Below are 16,861 nucleotides of genomic sequence, written 5' to 3' on the forward strand. Positions count from 1 at the left end.
CTTCATAATATTTTGATGTAGAAACATTTATTTGCACATTGTACATATTGTGATAGATAATGCTTCATTTTATCATATCTAGTATGTTTCCTTAATATGTCATAACTTCTGACATATACCTGAGGACACTTGTTTGACATTAAGATAAAGATATGTGAGCTTTCTTTGATTCTGTATTCTCTATATTTTTAGCCCACCATCATCAGATGGTGGGCTATTCAAATCGCCCTGCGTCCGTGGTCCGTCGTCCGTCCGTCCGTCCCTCCGTCCGTCCGTCCGTCCGTAAACAATTCTTGTTATCGCTATTTCTGAGAAAGTGCTGATGGGATCTTTCTCAAATTTCATATGTAGGTTCCCCTTGGTGCCTAGTTGTGCATATTGCATTTTGGGACCGATCGGAAAACAACATGGCCGACAGGCAGCCATCTTGGATTTTGACAATTGAAGTTTGTTATCTCTATTTCTCAGAAAGTGTTGAAGGGATCTTTCTCAAATTTCATATGTAGGTTCCCCTTGGTGCCTAGTTGTGCATATTGCATTTTGGGACCAATCGGAAAACAACATGGCCGACAGGCAGCCATCTTGGATTTTGTCAATTGAAGTTTGTTATCTCTATTTCTGAGAAAGTATTGAAGGGATCTTTCTCAAATTTCATATGTAGGTTCCCCTTGGTGCCTTGTTATGCATATTGCATTTTGGGACCGATCAGAAAACAACATGGCCGACAGGCAGCCATCTTGGATTTTGACAATTGAAGTTTGTTATCTCTATTTCTGAGAAAGTATTGAAGGGATCTTTCTCAAATTCCATATGTAGGTTCCTCTTGGTGCCTAGTTATTCATATTGCATTTTGGGACCGATCGGAAAACAAAATGGCCGACAGGCAGCCATCTTTGATTTTGACAATTGAAGTTTGTTATTGCTATTTCTGAGGAAGTACTGAAGGGATCTTTCTCAAATTTCATATGCAGGTTCCTCTTTGTGCCTGGTTATGCATATTGCATTTTGAGACTAATCAGAAAACAACATGGCTGACAGGCAGCCATCTTGAATTCTGACAATTAAAGTTTGTTATCGCTATTTCTGTGAAAGTAATGAAGGGATCTTTCTGAAATTTCATATGCAGGTTCCCCTCAGTGCCTAGTTATGCATATTGCATTTTGAGACCAATCGGAAAACAACATGGCCAACAGGCAGCCATCTTGGATTTTGACAATTGAAGATTGTTATCTCTATTTCTGAGAAAGTATTGAAGGGATCTTTCTCAAATTTCATATGTAGGTTCCTCTTGGTGCCTAGTTATTCATATTGCATTTTGGGACCGATCGGAAAACAAAATGGCCGACAGGCAGCCATCTTTGATTTTGACAATTGAAGTTTGTTATTGCTATTTCTGAGGAAGTACTGAAGGGATCTTTCTCAAATTTCATATGCAGGTTCCTCTTTGTGCCTGGTTATGCATATTGCATTTTGAGACTAATCAGAAAACAACATGGCTGACAGGCAGCCATCTTGGATTTTGACAATTAAAGTTTGTTATCGCTATTTCTGTGAAAGTAATGAAGGGATCTTTCTGAAATTTCATATGCAGGTTCCCCTCAGTGCCTAGTTATGCATATTGCATTTTGAGACCAATCGGAAAACAACATGGCCAACAGGCAGCCATCTTGGATTTTGACAATTGAAATTTGTTATCGCTTTTTCTGTGAAAGAACAGAAGGGATCTTTCTCAAATTTCATATGTAGGTTCCCCTTGATGCCTACTTATGCATATTGCATTTTGAGACCAATAGGAAAACAACATTGCTGACAGGCAGCCATCTTGGATTTTGACAATTAAAATTTGTTAACGCTATTTCTCAGAAAGTAATGAAGGGATCTTTCTGAAATTTCATATGCAGGTTCCCCTCAGTGCCTAGTTATGCATACTGCATTTTGAGACCAATCAGAAAACAACATGGCTGACAGGCAGCCATCTTGGATTTTGACAATTGAAGTTTGTTATCGCTATTTCTCAGAAAGTGACGAAGGGATCTTTCTAAAATTTCATATGCATGTTCCCGTCGGTGCCTAGTTATGCATATTGCATTTTGAGACTAATCAGAAAACAACATGGCCGACAGGCAGCCATTTCGGATTTTGACAATTGAAGTTTGTTATCGCTATTTCTGTGAAAGTACTAAAGGGATCTTTTTCAAATTTTATATGTAGGTTCCCCTCAGTGCCTAGTTTTGCATATTGGGACCAATACGAAAACAACATGGCCGACAGACAGCCATTATAGCTAAATCTTAAATTCTGTATATAGGTTCCCCTTGTTTGAAAAGTACTAGAGGGCTGTTTCTGAATTTACACAGATAAGTAAGACTTAGAGGAAGGGAAAAGTAGGGAAAAGATCAATCTGACATGGAACCTATAAAGATCATTCAATGGTGGGCGCCAAGATCCCTCTGGGATCTCTTGTTGTTTTACTTGTTTATATGTAATTTGCCCGTTTTGGGTAATTAATAAATCACAGAAAAGAATTAAAAAGCGCTATCAATATTAGAATTTAGCGCTATCAATATCAGAATTTCAAATTTTATTAAATTTGAATAAATGTTGAAGTATAAATGGTAATAATTTACCATAGACAGGAAAATAACGTTGTATATGGTAGTGCTGGAATACGATCTCGAATGGTGTATATCGGGTATTGATTAACTGTAACATAATGTATGTAATCATTAAACATCATCTTGACTTTTCTATGCGTATCTATACAATTACGTATGATCAAACTCATTTAACTACGTCCTCGTTTGGTATGTGAAAGGAAGTTTTAAAGTTGACAATGTATGAACAACTTCATAGTGTGTAAACATTATATTGAAGTTTAATTTTTTGATAAAATTTACTTTACGGCCAAAAGTGAGAGAGGACGTCATATGATATTTGATGTAATTATTTCTGTTAATTATTAGAATGTGAGAATATTTTTTATTTTTTTTTTTTTTAAAGAGAAAAACGTGTTGAATGTTCTGATTTGCAGTAGATTGTATAAGCTATAAACACACTGCTGCTTGTCGGGTAGTATCCCTGTCATGTAAGTGTATAAGTAGTCCTACTGTTTTGTCTGTCTGGTGTAAAACATATTCATGTCAATATCAACTGTTGTTACATTTAGTGAACAAGTGTTGCCTCTGAAATTTAAATATATGCAAACACCTATTGAAATGAAAGTTTATCAAACAATATTTGGATCGTGTATCCACAACAATGTTCTTTATTATACGTCATCACTACGTCATCATTCAAATAAATTGTTTAATTATTTTCATATTCGACTTGTTCATATATGCACACGATACACTGTCCAATTGTCAATCACTCTTTGTTGGTAAACTTAAAGTTCCAAAAAGAAAAAAAAAAAGGGGGGGGGGGGGGGGGGGGGGGGGGGGGTCTGGTGGCTGCCCCTTAATCACTGTCTGGTTTTTTTTTGTTCGCGTTTCGTTTCCAGAAATGGCTGTCCCCCCATGTTTTTGTGACATATATGGACAAAGAATGACATTTTACACAACCACAAAGGATCAAGGAAGAACCCACAAAGGTAATTCGACAGAATCGCTAGAGACCAGTCTGTAACTTTGACCAATGACCGCCGAAATCTTAATTTGAGAAGAACCTCATCGTGTGATGTTATGATGGTTTGCTAAATCTGTTGAGGGATTTATGAGATATCTTCAGACGGATGCACAGTGGCTTAAGTAAGATATTAAAAAGATGAGTGGGCGATCGAAGCCATTCTAATATGTGTGTATCATTACAACCGTTCAATAACATCCAGTTTACACCACACGTGAATAACTGTAAATGTGTTTTGATTTTGTCAAAAAGTCTATCAAATAAAAACTCCTTTCAAAGGAAGTATTTCAAATATAAGAAGTCAAAGGGAGTCTATCTGAGTAAGACAAAGGAATTCTATCAAATAAAACAAACAATTGTATTGATTGTCGACTGTAAAGTAGTTATAATATATAAGACAGTCAATTTATGAGTATATAAAGGAGGATGTGTTCGTCAGACTACACGCATCACCTATTCCAGGGTGGTGTCAATTTTTGCTAAAAGGGTATAATGGAGAGAGTAATCTGTCTTTTTTATAGCCGTACATCACCGAGAAGTACTAAAACGCTCACACCCAAGTCATTATACGAGGAAGACCACATACAAATATTTCCATTAAAATGAAAATATCTTATGAGCGATACACCCAAATTTCAAACCTTTCAGTGTTAACACAATTCATTGATATGTAATATCTAGTTTGATGCGAAGTGTTATATTTTGTTCACTTATGACGCATTCTTTTTAGTCAATCGATGATTAGTCGAGCTCATTTCAACATTGTAGTAACCGAACTTTCGGCCATGGCGATCATTAGTAGAGAACGTTGGCTACTACCAATTAACACTCCTTTCTACGTAGATTTTTTAACTTATGGTGCGAGACAGGACACTATCTTAAACCAAAACGAATGCAGGTGATTATCTGAGACACGGGTAGGCAGAGTCCAAATCCAACGATGTAAATTTATTGAAGCAAGTGCTTATCCAGCCTTGTTTACTTATTTCTGGTGTATTGAAGATTATGCTGTCGTTCAGGGAACAGCGAGAACACAAAGGATGTGACCAAGCAGGAAATGTAACAGACGGGCTGTTTTCCATTTAAGAATAAAAATTCTTTTAAGATGTACACATAAGGCGCAAACCTCAATCATTAGAGCTCAGCAGAGTACGTCTAAATGATACTATCAATTAAGATTAACGCATTTGATAAAAGTTTCAAACCCTTTCGTGAGGTACAAAATTCGTTGATGCATTACAATGTCATGTGTCAGGTTTACACATAGTGTTGTATTTCATACATAGCGGTATATTTTTATCCTGGTACATATGTGGCTTTATTGACCATGAGCCGAGCTCAGTTTAACAACCCCAAGGCTGAATAATCAGCTGAGAAAATGGGTTGCAATCAAGCAACATTCAATTTGGGTGGCGCAGTGGTAGCGATCTCGCCTTTCACGGGCTCGATGCTAAAGCTGTTAACTAAATCAAATGCATGAATTATTTTAATTCTTTTAACTTTGAGTGCTCTATACATAATAAGCACTATTAATTGAAAGTCCTTTCACAATGTCAATATACTATAATAATATAATATATATATAATCTAAACTGTAAGCTGTCCTATTCTTAGAAATTGATAATATTGAAAAATGTTTTTAAATTTAAAAAAAAGTTATTCAACACACCTTTCCCTAAATGACCACATTTAAATATTTTTCAAATGTCGTTTTCATTAAAACATGAACATTGATACAAAAAATCACAAGTAACATATTAACATATCATCAAAGATGTATTCATGGAAAAGGTTTTTGTTTTTTTTGTACATTGATAGATAATGCTTCATTTTATTATATCTAGTATATGTTTCCTTTAATGTGTCATAAATTCTGACATATACCCTGAGGACACTTCTTCTATGACATTAAGATACAGATGTCAGAGCTTTGTATGCTTTGATATATGTAATTTTCTCTTTCGGTGTAATTAATTCACCACAGTTGGCTTATCAATACCAAAATTACAAAAATTTGTTTTAGGAATTGTTCTCTAGTTGCATTTCTAATAAGACATCTAAACATATATATTATTCTAAGAATATAATGTATGTCAAAAACTGAAACCCATGTCCCTCGTTGTCACTTCTTTATGAGGACTCACGGAAAAATGTTGCACTAACATTCCTATTCTTCTACCACCATCACCTACCCCCCTCCCCACCCCCTCCCCTTCCGCTCCCCCACTACTCAAATAGATTAGTATTAATGAGATAATTTCTTAACCTATGTATTAATGTAATTACTGTTTATTACCATTGTATGTTAATTTCGACAGTATTGCAAATTCTCTGTTGAGATTACTTTATTTATATGCGTACGGGCCAGTCATGCCGATCTACTTACGTACAAGTTGTATGTCTGTAGCTCACCATGATATCTGCTTATTATGTTATCTGCCTGTCTCAAAGAGAAGACGGATTTATAAAAGTACGAAAGTACTTCTTTCCGAATTCTTTACTATTCTATGTTTGTGTAATATTCTATGTAAATATTTGAACAATAAAATACTGTTTAAACCAATTTGATTTGATTTGAATGCATGTTTAAGTACAAATTGTGAATTACCATAGAATCTAAGGGGAAAATAAAAAAAAATAAAAAAAATAATGAATCAATGTTGAAGTATCAATGGTGATTTACCATAGAATCTAACAGGAAAACAACATTGTATGTGGTATTGCTTGAATACGATCTCAGATGGCGTAAACTAGTTATTGCCTAACTGTAACCAAATGTATGTAATCGTTACACAGTATCTTGACTTATCTACGCGTATCTATACAATTATGAGCAAACTCATAGTTATTTTTACTTCGTCATCGTTTGGTATGTGAATGAAAGTGAAGTTGATAATGTATGAACAACTTTACCGTGTGTAAACAGTATACAGAAGTATATTTTTGATAAAAAATACTATCACTTACTACAGGGGCAAATGTGAGAGAGTACGTCAAATAAGAAGTAGAACATTATATATTTTAGTCACTGGAATGTGAAGATATTTTCAAAACGTTTACAGAGAAAATTTATTGAATGTTCTGATGTTCCGTGGACTGTCTAAGCTATAAACTCTTTGTTGTCTGTCAGACGGCTAAAAGTGAGTTATAACGTCAAATGAGATTTGATGTAGAGTAATATATTGTATTCATTGGAATGTGAAGATATTTTTTAAAGTTAAGACAGAAAACTTGTTTAATATTGTGATGTTTAGTTGACAGGTATAAACTCTTTATTGCCTGTCAGATAACAATCCGTCATATCTGAATGATATTGTTGTGTAAATAACATACTATATGAGCAACTAGTGATCAGGATGCGTGATAAGTTTTGTTGAATAGTCCTGACCTGTCTGACTGGTGTACGTAGGAAGTCATTATCAACTGGTGTTAAGTTTGGTGTCAATTAAATTGGGGTACCCATGTGAATCGCTGTCTGTTATTGTCTTGACGTTTCGTTTCTGCACTTGTTTTCATCTTTTCTCTGACTCATATGTTCGTGTGACATATATGGACAAAGTATGATTATTCAAACAGTCGCAAAGGAACAAGGAAGAACCTTCAAATAAAATTCGAAAGAGTTAATGTAGACTAGTCTGCAGAATAGCGATAACACATTGATTAAGTTACTAGCCTAGATGGCCGCATATACAAATAAAATAAGATTATGGCAATAATGAACTTTCTAGATCAATCTCAAAATAACATGCATATGCAGGGAATCTTTAAATAAAAGCTGAGCACTAAAACGGTCCGTGCTCGCAGTATGGAAGATACGCTTAAATCCACGGACGAGAATGTAATATTAAGGTATTCCTGTGCCAGTATGTATTACCCATACACCCTCTCCAGTGTACGGTAAAAGTGTTTTTAAAGATATATTTTCCATTAGATAACATAAATGTAGGCCTTGGTCTGTATAAAGATGGCAGGCGAAATATGGATACGATCACTAATAATTACCAATTAACCTGTACAGGACTTCCTAAGAAAAAGCGATGATTAGAAATTCTCTTTGCCAGTCTCAAAATTGAACAAGTAGCACAACTAAGAACAAGCTACATTGTAGTTAAAATGTAAATATTGATCAATACGTTTAACGTGGTAAAAGTTCTGACAATGTACTTAGTAAACAAGGATTGTCAATTGGTTTAAGAAAGTCTAGTAAATAAAAACAATCTATTGGCTATGAAAGTCTAGAAAGAGAGATAGTCTACTAGACTAAGAACATCTAGTGAACAAAGATAGTCTACTGGACTAAGAAAGTCTACAAAGAGAGATAGTCTACTAGACTAAGAAAATCTAGTGAACTTGGTTTGGTTTGGTTTAATTTGTTTAACGTCCTATTAACAGCTAAGGTCATTTAAGGACGGCCTCCCGTGCGTGCGACATGCATGCGTGTGTTCAGTGCGTATGTGTGTTTTGGGAGGCTGCGGTATGTTCGTGTTAAGTCTCCTTGTGATAGGCCGGAACTTTTGCCGATTCATAGTGCTACCTCACTGAAGCATACTGCCGAAGACACCCAGCAGCACACCCCACCCGGTCACATTATACTGACAACGGGCGAACCAGTCGTCCCACTCCGTGTATACTGAGCGCTAAGCAGGAGCAGCAACTACCATTTTTAAAGACTGGTATGTCTCGGCCAGGGGACAGAACCTAAAGCCTTCCTCACAGGGGCGAACGCTCAACTAAAGGCCAAAAGTGAGGCAGTGTCAAGGGAGACGTTAGGAAGAAGAAAGTTGTTAAGAAAGAAGAGAAAAGATAAGATCCCAAATTTAGTCGCCTCTTACGATCATGCAATGGGGGCAGCTGGTACAATTCTTACGCCCTACCTGCAGGGCAGATCTAGTGATCTAGTGAACAAAGATAGTCTACTGGACTAAGAAAGTCTAGAAAGAGAGATAGTAAATATATTGTTGTAGTAGAAAAATCTTTTACATTGATTATTGTTAAATCGTCAAGCCTTTGCGAACCCTATGCAGAGTAATTAGGACAATTTGTGCCGTTTCAAATATTTAAAGATATTTGGGATTCTTTGTGCCTTTTTCCTTAACAATTAGTTAAAATCATGTAGCTGACAAATGATTTCAAATTTTTCTGGATGGGTTGAAAATAATTTTTGAAATATCACTTTTAAGAATTGGTGTTGTTTCCGTTGTAGAATTGAAACTGTTTTGAGGATGAACCAAACTGTACACAATAATATATCATGTCAGTATTTTCAATATTTGTTTTGGACAGATGGTTAAAAAAGCATGAATCGTAAATTTTCAGTTTTAAAACAATTTTTTTTTGTCGAGTTTTAGTAGTGTATATTTTAGGCCCAAATTATAAAATATTTAGTTATAATAAAACCTAGCAATGCCAGTGATAATTTGTTTACACCGATAACAGACAAAGGCTGATTAACGATTTGTCATGTTGGAGAGAAGTAATTGAATCACTCTTTATGCCTTTTCCCATTGTTGGTTGGCGATTGACAAACTGTCATCTCACTATGTCTTTCTTGTGTGGTATATAGGTACTGCAGTATATGTGTCCGGGTAAGAACGAAGGATATTTATATATATCCTTTGAAGATACATACATTTATATATACTCTGTGTACTAAATCATTTAACATTTTTATGCACGTTGATATTTTGGAGATGTTAATTTCTTACTTTATATATATTTTTTCATATAATTGTATCAAAGCCAGCATTACTTATTTTGTAGACATTTTCACTTTATTGTTTCCAAAATATTGATCAATCCATTGTATGCAATTTTGATAATAAACCTTATTTTCTACAATACCTAACAAGGCAACAAACACGGACATCAAATAGGCAACAAACGTTGTATACTTTAAGTTTGATAACAATCCCTTGTTTCGACATTACGTAACGTGCCAAAAGTATTTGGTCACATAATTTATGATATTTCTAAAATGTATTTCATGCATTTAAAAAAAAAAATTTTTGATCAATTTTGATTACCTCTATTTTCAAATTTTATACATTACTAGACAATTGATCTTTCACCTGGTATTTTTTTACATACACGGATTTTTTCAGGTTTTGGTTTTCCTGGAATAGATTGATATATGTACAACAAAATAAAGTGTGGCGTCATTTTCTGCTTTATCCTAATTAGTTGCTAATCTTTTTAGACTGTTAATACATACAATAGCTTATAAAATTGGCTACGGAATATTTTACAAATATCAGAGGAATGAGCAAATAATTCTCTATGTGTATGTGAAACTTCAGTAAATTTCATTGCAAAACGAGGACATGAAAATTCATTGAAAGTTTGTTAAAATGCATGAAATACATAGTAAAAATATCACATGACCAAATACTTTTGGCACACCACAGTAAAAAGCTGATAGTCATCGCACATTACATTGAACAATACTTGACAGCAAAACTTTATTCTGCAATTATTTAAATTTATTCAAATTGAATACATGAATAAACGTGTCTATAATTCCAAATTTTAAAGGCTTCTTAAATGAGCCTTTAATAAGGAAACTGATTCCTTTCAAGTCACCATCTTGGCTCTTCTACTTCAAATCTATGCAACCATGACGCCACAATCCAATTAAGATGTCATCAAAACAAACGAGCCATAGTGGCGTCTTCAATTTCCGTATCAGATGCATCACTCAATCACACTGGCTTGACATTGCAGCCATGTGGATGGTTGTGTTCCGAACATTTATAATCAGTTGTTCCTCATGGAGAAGCCAATATTTTTCTACAGTCAGTAGTCTTCTGGACATTTTTGTTTTTAATTATTCTTGTCATGGTCACAAAAGTGCCGTTTGATCACGCAGGTGTTCCATGTTCTTGCATATCAAAGCATACATCACATTCCTGGTCGAACGTTTAGCTGTTTACTTTCCATGTCACGTACACCTTGTTTTATTTTTTTAGCATATGTTGTAACTGCAATCCATTTTCACTTGAATTTGCAATATTCAAGTGTGTCACGCAAAATTCTATCCCTTGCAGCTTCAGTCTTATCCACAACGACAATTCTAGAACTTTTTCTGGTCTGATGGTGATATCGCTATACTGCAGTAATGAATGCCTGCTGCACTTCAGGCGCCATGTTAAGTTTTCTGGAAGTTTAGATTGTAAACTATATTATCGTTATAACTAGATGTACAAATGTTTTTTATCTTGTGTGAAGTATTTTGTTTTCTTCATAATATTTTGATGTAGAAACATTTATTTGCACATTGTACATATTGTGATAGATAATGCTTCATTTTATCATATCTAGTATATGTTTCCTTAATGTGTCATAACTTCTGACATATACCTGAGGACACTTGTTTGACATTAAGATAAAGATATGTGAGCTTTCTTTGATTCTATATTCTCTATATTTTTGTTTTACTTGTTTATATGTAATTTGTCCGTTTTGGGTAATTAATAAATCACAGAAAAGAATTAAAAAGCGCTATCAATATTAGAATTAAGCGCTATCAATATCAGAATTTCAAATTTTATTAAATTTAATTAAATGTTGAAGTATAAATGGTAATAATTTACCATAGACAGGAAAATAACATTGTATATGGTAGTGCTGGAATACGATCTCGAATGGTGTATATCGGGTATTGATTAACTGTAACATAATGTATGTAATCATTAAACATCATCTTGACTTTTCTATGCGTATCTATACAATTATGATCAAACTCATTTAACTACGTCATCGTTTGGTATGTGAAAGGAAGTTTTAAAGTTGACAATGTATGAACAACTTCATAGTGTGTAAACATTATATTGAAGTTTAATTTTTTGATAAAATTTACTTTACGGCCAAAAGTGAGAGAGGACGTCATATGATATTTGATGTAATTATTTCTGTTAATTATTAGAATGTGAGAATATTTTTTATTTTTTTTTTAAAAAGAGAAAACGTGTTGAATGTTCTGATTTGCAGTAGATTGTATAAGCTATAAACACACTGCTGCTTGTCAGGTAGTATCCCTGTCATGTAAGTGTAATACTGTTTTGTCTGTCTGGTGTAAAACATATTCATGTCAATATCAACTGTTGTTACATTTAGTGAACAAGTGTTGCCTCTGAAATTTAAATATATGCAAACACCTATTGAAATGAAAGTTTATCAAACAATATTTGGATCGTGTATCCACAACAATGTTCTTTATTATACGTCATCACTACGTCATCATTCAAATAAATTGTTTAATTCTTTTCATATTCGACTTGTTCATATATGCACACGATACACTGTCCAATTGTCAATCACTCTTTGTTGGTAAACTTAAAGTTCCAAAAAGAAAAAAAAAAGGGGGGGGGGGGGGGGGGGGGGAGGGGCTGGTGGCTGCCCCTTAATCACTGTCTGGTTTTTTTTTGTTCGCGTTTCGTTTCCAGAAATGGCTGTCCCCCCATGTTTTTGTGACATATATGGACAAAGAATGACATTTTACACAACTACAAAGGATCAAGGAAGAACCCACAAAGGTAATTCGACAGAATCGCTAGATACCAGTCTGTAACTTTGACCAATGACCGCCGAAATCTTAATTTGAGAAGAACCTTATCGTGTGATGTTATGATGGTTTGCTAAATCTGTTGGGGGATTTATGAGATATCTTCAGACGGATGCACAGTGGCTTAAGATATTAAAAAGATGAGAGGGCGATCGAAGCCATTCTAATATGTGTGTATCATTACAACCGTTCAATAACATCCAGTTTATACCACACGTGAATAACTGTAAATGTGTTTTGATTTTGTCAAAAAGTCTCTCAAATAAAAACTCCTTTCAAAGGAAGTATTTCAAATATAAGAAGTCAAAGGGAGTCTATCTGAGTAAGACAAAGGAATTCTATCAGATAAAACAAACAATTGTATTGATTGTCGACTGTAAAGTAGTTATAATATATAAGACAGTCAATTTATGAGTATATAAAGGAGGATGTGTTCGTCAGACTACACGCATCACCTATTCCAGGGTGATGTCAACTTTTGCTAAAAGGGTATAATGGAGAGAGTAACCTGTCTTATTTATAGCCGTACATCACCGAGAAGTACTAAAACGCTCACACCCAAGTCATTATACGAGGAAGACCACATACAAATATTTCCATTAAAATGAAAATATCTTATGAGCGATACACCCAAATTTCAAACCTTTCAGTGTTAACACAATGCATTGATATGTAATATCTAGTTTGATGCGAAGTGTTATATTTTGTTCACTTATGACGCATTCTTATAAGTCAATCGATGATTAGTCGAGCTCATTTCAACATTGTAGTAACCGAACTTTCGGCCATGGCGATCATTAGTAGAGAACGTTGGCTACTACCAATTAACACTCCTTTCTACGTAGATTTTTTTAACTTATGGTGCGAGACAGGACACTATCTTAAACCAAAACGAATGCAGGTGATTATCTGAGACACGGGTAGGCAGAGTCCAAATCAAACGATGTAAATTCATTGAAGCAAGCGCTTATCTAGCCTTGTTTACTTATTTCTGGTGTATTGAAGATTATGCTGTCGTTCAGGGAACAGCGAGAACACAAAGGATGTGACCAAGCAGGAAATGTAACAGACGGGTTGTTTTCCATTAAAGAATAAAAATTCTTTTAAGATGTACACAAAAGGCGCAAACCTCAATCATTAGAGCTCAGCAGAGTACGTCTAAATGATACCATCAATTAAGATTAACGCATTTGATAAAAGTTTCAAACCCTTTAGTGAGGTACAAAATTCGTTGATGCATTACAATGTCATGTATCAGGTTTACACACAGTGTTGTATTTCATACATAGCGATATATTTTTATCCTGGTACTTATGTGGCTTTATTGACCATGAGCCGAGCTCAGTTTAACAACGCCAAGGCTGAATAATCAGCCGAGAAAATGGGTTGCAATCAAGCAACATTCAATTTGGGTGGCGCAGTGGTAGCGATCTCGCCTTTTACGGGCTCGATGCTAAAGCTGTTAACCAAATCAAATGCATATTTTTAAATTTAAAAAAAAGTTATTTATTTGACCACATTAAAATATATTTTAAACGTCGTTTTCATTAAAATGTGAACATTAATACGAAAAATCACAAGTAACATATTAACATATCATCAAAGATGTATTCATGGAAAAGGTTTTTGGTTTTTTGTACATTGATAGATAATGCTTCATTTTATTATATCTAGTATATGTTTCCTTTAATGTGTCAGAAATTCTGACATATACCTGAGGACACTTCTTCTATGACATTAAGATACAGATGTCAGAGCTTTGTATGCTTTGATATATGTAATTTTCTCTTTCGGTGTAATTAATTCACCACAGTTGGTTTATCAATACCAAACTTACAAAAATTTGTTTTAGGAATTGTTCTCTAGTTGCATTTCTAATAAGACATCTAAACATATATATTTTTCTAAGAATATAATGTATGTCAAAAACTGAAACCCATGTCCCTCGTTGTCACTTCTTTATGAGGACTCACGGAAAAATGTTGCACTAACATTCCTATTCTTCTACCACCATCACCCCCCTCCCCCCCCCCCCCCTTCCGCTCCCCCACTACTCAAATAGATTAGTATTAATGAAATAATTTCTTAACCTATGTATTAATGTAATTACTGTTTATTACCATTGTATTTTAATTTCGACAGTATTGCAAATTCTCTGCTGAGATTACATTATTTATATGCGTACGGGCCAGAGTCATGTCGATCTACATACGTACAAGTTGTATGTCTGTAGCTCACCATGATATCTGCTTATTATGTTATCTGCCTGTCTCAAAGAGAAGACGGATTTATATAAGTACGAAAGTACTTCTTACCGAATTCTTTACTATTCTATGTTTGTGTAATATTCTATGTAAATATTTGAACAATAAAATACTGTTTAAACCAATTTGATTTGATTTGAATGCATGTTTAAGTACAAATTGTGAATTACCATAGAATCTAACGGGAAAATAAAAAAAAAATAAAAAAAATAATGAATCAATGTTGAAGTATCAATGGTGATTTACCATAGAATCTAACAGGAAAACAACATTGTATGTGGTATTGCTTGAATACGATCTCAGATGGCGTAAACTAGGTATTGCCCAACTGTAACCAAATGTATGTAATCGTTACACAGTATCTTGACTTATCTACGCGTATCTATACAATTATGAGCAAACTCATAGTTATTTTTACTTCGTCATCGTTTGGTATGTGAATGAAAGTGAAGTTGATAATGTATGAACAACTTAACCGTGTGTAAACAGTATACAGAAGTATATTTTTGATAAAAAATTCAAAAATCAAAGGTATTGACGTTGATAACTGTCCCATACTTTTGTCACAATATGCAGATGATACGTCTCTTGCTCTTGATGGTACAGAACTATCTCTACAGGAATCAATATCCGAACTTAATTTTTATGCAAATATATCTGGATTAAAAATTAATATTTCTAAAACTCAAGTGGTTTGGATAGGTAGTAAAAAGTTTAGTTCTGACAAATTTCTTCCAGATCTGGGTTTACAGTGGGGAAGGGAAAATTTTACACTTTTGGGAATTGAATTCCATATTAATTTACATGAGATTCCAAAGCTCAATTTCGATAAGAAATTAACTAAGCTTAAATCTCTTATTAGATCATGGAACAGGAGAATTTTAACGCCAATTGGTAGAATTAACATTATTAAATCAATTTTAGTTTCACAATTTAATCATTTATTTATCTCACTACCCAACCCAGATTATAGGTTTATTAGTAAGTTAAATACTATTTTCTTTGAATTTTTATGGAATAGCAAAGTTGACAAAGTTAAAAGAGATGTAATTGTTCAAGACTACATTAATGGTGGTTTAAAAATGATAAATATTAAGGCTTTCATAGACTCTCTTAAGTTAGGTTGGATAAGAAGATTATTTTCTAGCACCTCCAAATGGCAAGCAATTATAAAAACATATGTGAATACTGATATGTTGATACAGTGTGGCTCAGACTATTTACAGCAATGTGAAAAGAAATGTAAAAATTTGTTTTGGATAGATGTTTTGAAAGCATGTAGAAAGTTTGTTACATCAAATGAAGTAAATATAAATATTAATTGTATAAATGCGTATCTGAAGGCACCATTATGGTTTAATGACAAAATTACTATGGACAAAAAGTCTGTTTTTTTCCAAGACTGGTATAAGAAAGGAGTTGTAAATATAAATGATTTGATAAAGGATCATAATGCTGGTACATTTTATACGTTTCAAGATTTTACACAACTGTATCGAATACGGACTAATTTTCTCCAATATCATAGTGTCATTTCAGCTGTAAAAAAGTTCAATCCCAATCCTGTTCTCCCCATGCTGGAAATAACACGTCCATTTATTCCAGTAAACTTTGAATTTTTTTTTAAACATTTCAAAGGGTCAAAACACTTTTATAACATTATGATCAGAAATAATATTGTGCCCTCAGGACAAAGAAAATGGAATTCAATTTTTGATAGAAGCAATATTTACTGGAGTCAGGTTTTCAAACTTCCGTTTATTGTAACTAATAACACAAAATTCCAATGGTTTCAATATAGAATCAATCACCATATTCTTACAACAAACTCTCTTTTATTTAAAACTCGAATGGTGCCATCGCCTTTGTGTACACTGTGTAACTCAGAGATTGAAACCATTATTCATATTTTATGGGAATGTCAGGAGGTTCAAAATCTTCTTCTTAGCTTTGAAACTCTTTTAGAACACTCCTTATTCCTTTTGGTTTTAATAAAGAATCATTTTTATTTGGTCTTCTCACACAAAGTGTAAATGGTAAAATTGATAATGAAATTCTCATTGTAATTAAACAGTACATATATAAAATGCGCTGTCTGCACAAGTCCTTAAATTTAAATGCTTTAATAAATACTATACAGGACTATTTTAATATACAAAGATGTGTAGCTTATAGCAAAGGAGGTATGTATAAGGAGAGATTTAGAAACGAATGGCTAAAATGGGAAATATTAATTAGGTTATAGCTTTCATTTCATAATATATTTAACTGACATGTCTCCTAGGCTCTAAAACACTAAACTGGTCAATAATTTTGCTTTGTTGCTCTGATAATATATTGTGATTTTTCCATCCCCTTTCTCTCCCTTTTTTGTCTATCTATCTTTCTATTTATGTATGTCAATACTGTCTGT

Source organism: Pecten maximus, chromosome 16 (assembly GCF_902652985.1).
Source record: "Pecten maximus chromosome 16, xPecMax1.1, whole genome shotgun sequence".
Lineage (NCBI taxonomy): Eukaryota > Metazoa > Mollusca > Bivalvia > Pectinida > Pectinidae > Pecten > Pecten maximus.